Source organism: Somniosus microcephalus, chromosome 2, assembly GCF_052327205.1.
Source record: "Somniosus microcephalus isolate GS21.2 chromosome 2, FLI_Smic_1.0, whole genome shotgun sequence".
Lineage (NCBI taxonomy): Eukaryota > Metazoa > Chordata > Chondrichthyes > Squaliformes > Somniosidae > Somniosus > Somniosus microcephalus.
Window position 1 is genome coordinate 299795854 of NC_140988.1, and position 12066 is coordinate 299807919.

The following is a 12066-nucleotide window of genomic DNA, read 5'->3' on the forward strand; positions in this document are numbered from 1 at the left end:
ATTGGCTGTAAAGCACTTTGGGACGTCCAGTGGTCATGAAAGGCGCTATATAAATGCAATTCTTTCTTTTAATACATTTAAAGTCTTCGGTCTTTCAGCTTTGATCAGTGTATGCCTCCAGTTGCTTATGGACGAGTTCTCTGTATCCCACAAATGAATTGCACGATTCTTATCCTCATTTTCAAATCCCTCTGAGGTCGCCAAGTTGTTGGGTTAGGGTATCAAGGGATATGGAAGAAAGGCAGGTAAATAGAGTTGAGGTACAGATCAACCATGATCAAATTGAATGGTGGAACAGTCTCATGGGGCTGAGTGGCCTATTCCTCTTCCTATGTTCTTGCTCCACCTTATTTGTGTCATTTGCTCTGGCCACAAATCCCAGCCAGGATCCTGTAATCCTCTATCTCTGTATTACGTATCAGCTCCCGCCACAAACTCCATTCCCCCGCCATTGATTCCATCCCCCTCCCCAGCTACTCTCTCACACTGAATCAGATTGTTTACAACCTGCGCGTCCTATTGGACCCTACGCTGAGCTTCGGACTTCATATGCTTTCCATCACAAAGGCTACATTTAGCTCCTTAATCACCCATCTCCATCTCTACCTCCGCCCATCTACTGCCAAAACCCTTTTTTGCCTCCAGATATGATTATTCCAATGCTCTCCTGACGAGCCTCCCATCCTCCACCCTCCGTAAACTTCAGCTCATCCAAAACTCCGCTGCCCATATCCTACCCCATAATAAGTCCTGCTCACCCACCACTCCTGTCCTCGCTGACCTGCATTGATTCCTGGTGCTCCAACACCTCTAATTTAAAATTCTCATCCTCAAGTTTAAATTCCTTCGTAGTCCAGCCCCTCACTACATCTGTAACTTCTTCCAGTCCTACCACTTTCCGAGAACTCTACGCTCCTCCAACTCTGACCTCTTGTGCATCCCCCACTCTGTTCGCCCCATCATTGAAAGCTGTGCTTTCAACCGTCTATGCCCTAAGCTCTGGAATTCCTTTCATAAGCCTCTTCACTTCTACACTTACTGCTCCTCATTCAAGACCCTCCTTAAAACCAATTTCTTTGACCAAACTGTTAATCACCCCTCTCAATATCTCCTTTGGCGCAGTATCAATTTTTGTCTGATTACATTTCCGTGCAGTGTTAAGGGTGCTATAAAAATGCAAGTTGTTGTTCGCTGCTCTCTGCATGCCCCCAACAAAGGCTGCTTTCAGAGACTACAACCCCATCATCTGGAACTTTTCTCCTAAATCACTTCATCTTGCTACCTCGCTCCCCGTCTTTAATTCCTATTTCTTTTGACTGTCTTCAGTTCCCTTCTAGACTGTCAGATTGAGGAAAGCAGGCCACAGTCACCTAAAACAACAACATTTTTGTGGAGAATTTAGTATCAACAGAAATTATTAAACTGCGAATAGTTAAAACATCTGATGCATTTCAGATCTACAATATAGTTTGGATAAAAGACTTTTCAGGAACATAAATCTGCATCTATTACTAGTTCAGCCTGAATATGCTTAATCACCCACCATTATCAACTATTTCTCATTTTTCAAAATATCTGTTTGCTAGCCTTTAAGCCTCTCTCTGTGAAAGGACTCATCATTTCCGACCCTACATTAACTTGTCGCCCTGTCCCCCCCACCCTTGATTAATCTGGTCTTAGCAAGGGAGTTGCTTCTCTTCCAGTTTCCAGCTATGAAAAAGCATGTATATTTGAAACATTAATCTGTATGTTCTCTTTACAGATACTGACAGACCTGCTGTGTATTTCCAGCAATTTCTGTTTTTATTTTAAACTATAGTATCTTTTTCTGTTATCATTGCCACATTTCTATGCGCTGTCTGTTGGGAAATCCCAGTATTTCAATGGTTTTTGTGAATAAGGGTCTGCAAGTAAGGATGAGATCACAGAATAAAATGTATCCCAGACAAAGAATTGCAACCAATTTAATGTCGTTGAAGTAAAATACAAGCATGGGCGTTTGCAGCTATTTTATTATTAGGAAGTCACACAACACCAGATTATAGCCCAACAGCTTTATTTGAAATCACAAGCTTTCGGAGCGCTGCTCCTTCGTCAGGTGAAGTGAAGAGAAGCATACAGGCACATCATATATAGTCAGAGAAAACGGCCAGGTGATTACAGGTAATCTTTCTAACTGCCCTTTATCACACCTTGGCAGAGAGATAATCACAGCAATCAAAGGTGTGAATGGTGTCCAAACAGGTCAGTCAGGAAAACATTACATCAAAGAACAATGAGGTGGGGTCACAAGGGGTCAAATGTTGCAGATGCTGGGGTCTGTATGAAAAACAGGAAAAAAAAACTTTGCTGGAAATCACAGCAGGTCCGGCCGCATCTGTGCAGAGAGAACAAGCCAACGATGACTCGAGTCTGAATGACTCTACGTCAGGTGGAGTTACATGCAGTGTGACATGAACCCAAGATCCCGGTTGAGGCCGTCCTCATGAGTGCGGAACTTGGCTATCAGTTTCTGCTCGACGATTTTGCATTCGAGCAAGACTTCTTCGCTGCACAGGACGTCCAACCAATGCTATACACCAGATACATTGACAACATTTTCTTCCTATGGACTCACGGTGAAGAATCACTGGAAAGACTACACGATGACATCAACAAGTTCCATCCCACCATCAAACTCACCATGGACTACTCCTCAGAATCGGTTTCATTCTTGGACACACGAATCTCCATCAAAGACGGACACCTCAGCACTTCACTCTACCGCAAGCCCACGGACAACCTCACGATGCTCCACTTCTCCAGCTTCCACCCTAACCACATTAAAGAAGCCATCCCCTATGGACAAGCCCTGCGAATACACAGGATCTGCTCAGATAAGGAGGAACGCGATGGACACCTACAGACGCTGAAAGATGCCCTCGTAAGAACGGGATATGACGCTCGACTCGTCGATCGACAGTTCCGACGGGCCACAGCGAAAAATCGCATAGACCTCCTCAGAAGACAAACACGGGACACAACTAACAGAGTACCCTTCGTCGTCCAGTACTTCTCCGGAGCGGAGAAACTACGCCATGTTCTCCGCAGCCTTCAACATGTCATCGACGACGACGAACACCTCGCTAAGGCCATCCCCACTACTCGCCTTCAAACAGCCGCCTAACCTCAAACAGACCATCGTTCACAGCAAATTACCCAGCTTTCAGGAGAACAGCGACCACGCCACCACACAACCCTGCCACGGCAACCTCTGCAAGACATGCCAGATCATCAACACAGATACCATCATCACACGTGAGGACACCACCCACCAGGTACATGGTACATACTCATGTGACTCGGCCAACGTTGTCTACCTCATACGTTGCAGGAAAGGATGCCCCGGAGCATGGTACATCGGCGAGACCATGCAGACACTGCGACAACGGATGAACGGACACCGCACAACAATCACCAGGCAGGAGTGTTCCCTCCCAGTCAGGGAACACTTCAGCAGTCAAGGACATTCAGCCTCTGATCTTCGGGTAAGCATTCTCCAAGGCAGCCTTCGAGACACACGACAACGCAAAATCGTCGAGCAGAAACTGATAGCCAAGTTCCGCACTCATGAGGACAGCCTCAACCGGGATCTTGGGTTTATGTCACACTACATGTAAACCCACCTGACGTAGAGTCATCCAGACTTGGCTTGTTCTCTCTGCACAGATGCGGCCGGACCTGCTGGATTTCCAGCAACGTTTTTTTTTTCTGTTTTTCATACAGACATTTGACCCCTTGTGACCCCACCTCATTGTTCTTTGATGTAATGTTTTCCTGACTGACCTGTTTGGACACCATTCACACCTTTGATTTCTGTGATTATCTCTCTGCCGAGGTGTGATAAAGGGCAGTTAGAAAGATTACCTGTAATCACCTGGCAGTTTTCTCTGACTATATATGCTGTGCCTGTATGCTTCTCTTCACTTCACCTGACGAAGGAGCAGCGCTCCGAGAGCTTGTGATTTCAAATAAAGCTGTTGGACTATAATCTGGTGTTGTGTGACTTCCTACATTTGTCCACCCCAGTCCAACACCGGCATCTCCACATCATTTTATTATTAAACTGAGCTGTATGACGGAGATGACAGAGAAGCTTTGCTCAGTTCCAGCCTTCATTATAAACATGAAAAGCAGATTCAGCAATCCTCAAATGTATTTAGGTTGCCCGCTTGTTTTTTAATCAGCTATTGTAAAGTCTCTGGACAGATCAGTAACAAAATAATTAATACACTGTTGAGAACTTATTAATCTACTGCCCTTTCCTCTTGAAAATCCCCCCCCGAAAAAATAAAGTTGTAGTTTTATCCATCTTGAGAGAGAATCCATATAAGGTAAAGGCTGATGGTGTTGATCAACACATTATTTTATCGATGTGATGACACCTCCCTGGTTTATTGTGTCCTTATACTACAGGTACGAGTCTTCGAGCAGTAGCTGTGGAGCCAGCTGACCGGAGATTTACCATTAGCTATAGAGTGGGTGGAGAGGGTCAGGGTGAGATGACCACCATGAGCTGTTCTCACAACATTTTTTACTTCACTTGAGAGAGAGAGAGAGAGAGTGAGAGTGTCAGACCGGTGACCTGATTCCTGAGTTATACTGCTACTTTCACATTGTTGTGCATCTGAAACTGCTTTGCATTGAAACAGTTAAGTGATATTTGTTGGCTGCTAAGAACTTGAAACTTTTTTCATTTGTTCTCAGGATGTGGGTGGCACTGACAGGGCCATATTCATTACCCATCCCTAGTTGCCCTGAAAGGGTAATGGTGGAGCTTTCTCCTTGAACCACTGCAGTCCTTGTGCAGTTTTGGTTTCCATATTTAAGAAAAGATATACTTGCTCTCGAGGCGGTTCAGAGAAGGTTCACTCGGTTGATTCCAGAGATGAGGGGGTTGACGTATGAGGAAAGGTTGAGTAGGTTGGGACTCTACTCATTGGAGTTCAGAAGAATGAGAGGCGATCTTATCGAAACATATAAGATTGTGAGGGGGCTTGATCGGGTGGATGCGGGGAAGATGTTTCCACTGATGGGTGAGACTAGAACTAGGGGGCATAATCTAAGAATAAGGGGCTGCACTTTCAAAACTGAGATGAGGAGAAACTTCTTCACTCGGAGGGTAGTAAATCTATGGAATTTGCTACCCCAGAGAGCCGTGGAAGCTGCAACATTAAATAAATTTAAAACGGAGATAGACAGTTTCCTAGCAGATAAGGGAATTAGGGGTTACAGGGAGAGGGCAGGGAAGTGGACGTGAGTCTAGATTCGGATCAGCCATGATCCTATTGAATGGCGGAGCAGGCCCGAGGGGCCGTATGGCCTACTCCTACTCCTGCTCCTACTTCTTATGTTCTTATGTTCTTATGCTGATGGTGCTCCCACAATGGTACCTGGTAGGGAATTCCAGGATATTGACCCAGTGACAATGAAAGCCTGGTGATTTATGTCCAAGTCAGGATGGTGTTTGATTCGGAAGAGAATGTGGAGGTGATGGTGTTCCCACAACATTGTTGCTCTTGTCCTTTGTAGTGGCAGAGGCCGCATGGGAGGGAGGGGCCGTTGAATTAACCTTGTAGAGTTGCTGCGGTGCATCCTGTAGATTGAACATACTGTAGCCATGGTGTGCCAGTGGTGAAGGGGGTGGATATTGAATCCAGTGGCAGGGGCACTGATCAAGCAAACTGCTCTATCCAGTTAAGCTTCTTAAGTGTTGCTGCGGCTGCACCCATCCAGGCAAGTTGTGAGTCTTGCATCATTCCATCACACTTCTGATGAGCCTTGTGTATGGTGGAGTGGCTTTGAGAAGTCAGGAGATGAACCACTCGTCGCAAAGTACCCAGCCTTTGAGCTGCTCTTGTAACAACGGAGTTGATGTGGTTGGTTCAGTTACGCTATGTGTTATATATATATAATATATAAACTTGAGTTTTTATCCCCTCTTCTGAAAGTGGTAACTCATGCAGGGAGCGATTCTCTGGCGGCAGGAACCCTCTACCATTTCACTCAAGTGTTCATTCTTCATGTGGGAACCTAGTCAGTGTTAGCAGGCTATTCAAACATGGAAGGCATCACAGCTGAGCATACCCTGTCCTCAACCAATCTCTACATAAACACTGTGGCATTTGTTATTAAGTTCAGTTAGCAACAAATCAGGAAAGACTGCAGAGTTTCAAACATATTAAAAAAAAGAAAGACTAGCATTTATATAGCGCCTTTCACAACCTCAGGACATCCTGGCTGTGATGTCACATGTATATTACAGACTACCTCAGCTATCCAGTCAGTTGGTCTTGTAATAATATTCTTATAAACGGAGGTCTGGGGAGGAGAAAGATATCGGGTATGAATAATACAAAATGAGGGTTGGTTACGGATAAATTGAAGAACTATAAAAGATCCCACATTGGTTTATGGGCTTATAATCAAGTCCTGGCTATTCCACTCATGCACACAAGAATCCAAACTCAACACTGAGCAGCACACCACGCCATCAGTCAGCCGTACACATTCATTACTGTATTTATCATACACTCTTTGGTTACTGGTCTTGGTGTAATGATTCACGATGATTCAATGATTGATGTAATGAGAGTAGAAACATGGAATTCATCACTGGAAATAGAAATATGTTGTGTGAACATTGTCTGGAATGTATGTCACATTCTAGAAGGCTCCTAAACTTGACCAGTGAAAAAGTAGTTAAAATACATTTATTACACTGGTTCAGGTGAACAGTCTCCACCCAAAATATTAACCTATCCTTTCTCTTGCAGATGCTAACAGACCTGCCAGGTATTTACAGTGTTTCCAATTTTATTTCAGAACTTGCGCATTCACAGTTTTACATTTTATCTCAAGCTGGTAATTCTGTGTTTTTACACTTCTTTATATTTCTAAGGAAGGCCGTTATAAGTCAAGTTAATCTGTGGTATCCTTAAGTTATGGAATTTCCACATTCATGAATAGCCAGAAATATCATAATATCACAGGTGTGACACATGATATTAACTTTCTATGAAAGACAAGAACCAGGAGGGTAAGTCACTATTTACACTAAGAAGTCAGACCTATTGTTGACTAGACTAGTGTTACAGAGACCTTGGTCACAAATATTCTCCTAGAACTTTTGTTTTGCATTGTGTGTGTGTTTCAGTGAGCTGGGACCTTAAAACACCTGCATTTTAACTTTGACATTCAAAGGGATATTGGTTACTGTATCTTTCGTCACCAGTAATTTACTAGCTCAAGCAGATTCACAATATGTGTTTTGTTCTTAAGGCAATAAAGAAAAAGCAGGCAAAAAACAGCAACCTTGGACAGATCGGTCTGAAAGAGTGTATTGTGAGTTCACTTGGAATTTGAAACCTACTGCGCATGACTGAAATGCTGGAATTTAAACGTTTCAAAGTTCGCATTTATTTAAGTCCAATGGAATCGTAAACAAGAATTTCAATTTTCAATCACATTTTAAGGCCTATTTTAATATTTGGTAGCAGACTAAGGTTTAGAAGTTTTGTGGTGAATTAGAAATAAATTAATATGTATTTAAAATGTCTCTACCCACAATCCACCTATTGCACTGTCATAACTAATATTAATTCAACTGTTTACAAATGTTACCAAACTAGGCACTTTTTATATTTAAGGCCATGCATGGACACTGTTTAATAATTAGTGCAGCAGGTGGGAATCATGTCATTCAGTTTCCTAAATTGTAGCAATCATAGAGTCATAGCGGCACAGAAGGAGGCCAATCGGCCCATCGAGTCCGTGCTGGCTCTCTGTAGAGCAATCCAGTCAGTCCCATTCTCCTGCTCTATCCCCGTAGCCCTGCAAGTTTATTTCCCTCAAGTGCCTATCCAGTCTCCCCTTGAAAACATTGAGTGCCTCCGCTTCCACCACTTCAAGAGAATTCCAGGTCCTCACCACTCGCTTCGTAAAAAAGTTTTTCCTCATATCCCCCCTGTATCTCTTGCCCAACACCTTAAATCTGTGTCCCCCTAGTCCTTGTACCATCAATTAGTGGGAACAGCCTTTCCCTATCTAGCCTATCCAAACCCGTCATAATCGTGTACACCTCTATCAAATCACCCTTCACCCTCCTTTGCTCTAATGAAAACAAATCCAGCTTCTCCAACCTGTCCTTGTAGCTAAGATCCCCCATCCCTGGAACCATTCTGGTAAATCTCCTCTGCACCCTCTTAAGGGCCTTCGCATCCTTCCTAAAGTGTGGTGACCAGAACTGGACGCAATACTCCAGTCTGAGAAATGGACGCACAAATAATCCAAAATAAACTTCAACAGCAATGCCATTCTTATGGCTCTCATCAAAGTCCACAAATGACATCCTTTTTGACTGTGACAAAGGTGAACTATCGCTCCTCGTCCTTCTCGACTTGACTGCAGCCTTTGACACGGTTGACCACTCCATTCTCCTCCAACGCCTCTCCACCACCGTCCAGCTGGATAGGACTGCACTCGCCTGGTTCCATTCTTATCTATCTAATCATAGCCAGAGAATCACCTGCAATGGCTTTTCTTCCCACTCCTGCATCGTTACCTCTGGTGTCCTCCAAGGATCTATCCTTGGCCCCCTCCTATTTCTCATCTACATGCTGCCCCTTGGTGACATCATCCAAAAACACAGCATCATTTTCCACATGTACGCTGACGACACCCAGCTCTACCTCACTACCACTTTTCTCGACCCCTCCATGGTCTCTAAATTGTCAGACTGCCCAGTTCTGGATGAGCAGAAATTTTCTCCAATTAAATATTGGGAAGACTGAAGCCATTGTTTTCGGTCCCCGCCACTGACTCCATCCCTCTCCCTAACATCTGTCTGAGGCTGAACCACATTGTTCGCAACCTTGGTGTCATACTTGACCTGAAATGAGCTTCCAACCACACAGCTGCAGCATAACTAAGACCGCCTATTTCCATCTCTGGAACATCGCCCATCCCTGCCCTTGCCTCAGCTCATCCACTGCTGAAACCCTCATCCATCCCTTTGTTACCTCCAGACTTGACTATTCCAACGCAATCCTAACTGGCCTCCCACGTTCTACCCTACGTTAACTTGAGGTCATCCAAAACTCTGCTGCCTGTGTCCTAACTCGCACCAAGTCCTGTTCATCCATCACCCTTGTGCTCGCTGACCTACATTGGCTCCCGGTTAAGCAGCGCCTCGCTTTCAAAATTCTCATCCTTGTTTTCAAATCCCTCCATGGCCTTGCCCCTCCCTACCTCTGTAATCTCCTCCAGCACCCCCCGTTCCTCCCAAGATATCTGCACTCCTCTAATTCTGCCCTCGTGAGCATCCCTGATTATAATTGCTCAACCATTGGTGGCCGTGCCTTCTGTTGCCTAGGCCTTACCCTCTGGAATTCCCTCCCTAAATCTCTCCGCCTCTCTACCTCTTTTTCCTCCTTTAAGACGCTCCTTAAAACCTACCTCTTTGGCGAAGCTTTTGGTCATCTGCCCTAATTTCTCCTTATGTGGCTTGGTGTCAAATTTTTGTCTTATAATACTCCTGTGAAGCGCCTTGGGACGTTTTATTACGTTAAATGTGCTATATAAATACAAATTGTTATGTCTCAGAACTTTTCTATTACTGTTCTAACCACTAACAATATACTTTAAAAATATAGACTAGCTCCCACAATGCCTCAGCAAATGAGTAGCTCAGCCCAGTTTCAAATCCTAGTCTGTGCTGAGTTCGCTGATTTCAGCCAGGTAGGAAAGTTAAAATTGGCCTCAGTACTTCTGGGTTTGGGAAGAGGAAATGCAACTGAGGTCACAGCTTCTGATTCAATATATAACAATTCCTGCTGGAAGTACACGTGTCAACATTGGGTGAAGACAGGATGGCCAGTGAGTGGTGTTCAGCTATGATGACCCCTGTACCTGCTGTAATTATACAGGGCTTTGGTGAGACCACGCCTGCAGTACTGTGTACAGTTTTGATCTCCTTAACCTAAGGAAGGATATACTTGCCTTAGAGGGAGTGCAACAAAGGTTCACTAGATTGATTTCTGGGATGAGATGGTTGTCCTATGAGGAGAGATTGAGTAGAATGGGCCTATACTCTCTGGAGTTTAAAAGAATGAGGTGTGATCCAACCAGTCGCCTCTCACTAAACTTTATTGACACAATTGCAATTAGCTCAAATTTACCACCTCTCACCTGAACACTTGCCTGTGGTATAAAAGTCAAATACATTGGGTGACACAGAGAATTTGTTTGCTGATAAGATTTCTATAATATGTCCCAGATGCTAATTCCCTTTCAATTTATGCTTTAAGACGTGTAAAGCAATCCCTTTTATTAGATGGGTTGAATGAAGTAGGGTGGGAGGACCATAAACACTGGCATAGACCAGTTTGGCCAAATGGCCTGATTCTGTGCTGTAAATTCTATGATTCTATGTTCTCATTGAAACATACAAAATTCTGAGAGGGCTTGACAGGGTAGATGCTGCGAGGCTGTTTCCCCTGGCTGGAGAGTCTGGAACTAGGGGTCATAGTCTCAGGATGAGGGGTAGGCCATTTAGGACTGAGATGAGGAGACATTTCTTCACTCAGAAGGTTGTGAATAATTGGAATTTTTTACCCCAGAAGGTCTGTGGAGGCTGAGCCGATGAGTATATTCAAGACGGAGATTGATATATTTTGGACACTAAAGGAAGCAAGGGATATGGAAGCAGGAAAGTGGAGTTGATGTAGAAAATGAGCCATGATCTTACTGAAGGGCGGAGCAGGCTGGTGGGGCCGCATGGCCTGCTCCTGCTCCTATTTCAATCTCCTATCACCGTCAGGGCTATCAGGACGTCCCAAAGCGCATTACAGCTAATGAAGTACTTTTTAAAGTGTAGTCACTGTTGTAATGTAGGAAACGCTGCAGCCAATATGCGCACAGCAAGCTCCCAGAAACAGCAATGTGATGATGACCAGATATTCTGTTTTTAGGTGTTGTTTGAGGGATAAATATTGGCCGGGACATCGAGCAGAACTCCCCTGCTCTTCTTCGAAATAGTGCCCTGGAATATTTTACATCCAGCTGAAAGGGTTGATGGAGCCTTGTTTTAACGTCTCATCCAAAAGATGGCACCTCTGACAGTACAGCACTCACTCAGTACTGCACTGAAGTATCATCTTAGATTTTGTGCTCAAGTTGCTGGAGTGGGACTTGAAGTCACAACCTTCAGTGTTATCACTGAGCCACTGCTGGCACTATTGTACCCTAGTTATATACCATAAATGGCAAGATTCTTAAAGTATAAAAACAGAGCAATCTCGGGCTGCAGACAATAAAGATAGGCGTGCAACTAGAAAAAACCATGAAAAGGCAAACTAGATTCTCTGTTTTATGTTTAGGGGCATTGAATACAAAATTTTTAGGGATTTGTTCAGCGGGGCAGAGATTAAGGAAGGAATCCGAAAGGTTCTCAAAATACTGAAATGTTTTCATAGGGTAGTGAAATATTGTTTCTACCGATCGACAAATCAAGAACAAGGGCACATAAACTCAGGATTATCACTAGAAGAATGAAGGGGAAGTTAGAAGAAATGTTCACACAGAAGGTTAAATTAGGAAGATTAGAACATGCAATCCTTTAACACAAGTAAATATTGAGGCAGAGGTCATTAAAATGAGAACCGGGCTAAGTATTTGAAAAGAGGGAACATAAAGTTGCAGGAAAATGGATAAGAGTAGACAACACCAAGTGAAGAGCTAGCACTGGCACAGATGTGATGGACTGAATGGCCTCTTTCCATGCTGTAACTTCTATGATTTTTTTTTAAGAAAAGTGAACCAGCCCAAAAATGCTCCCAGAAGGTTAAAAAAAACGGGAATTGGATAAATATTTGAAGGGGAGAAAATTGCAGGGCTATGGGAAAAAAGCAGGGGAGTGTGACTAATTGGATAGCTTGTTCAAAAGAGCCGGCACAGGAACGATGGGTAGAATGGCCTCCTTCTGTACTAAGATTTTTTGACTAACCCCACCCTGTGCTGCGGCTCGCA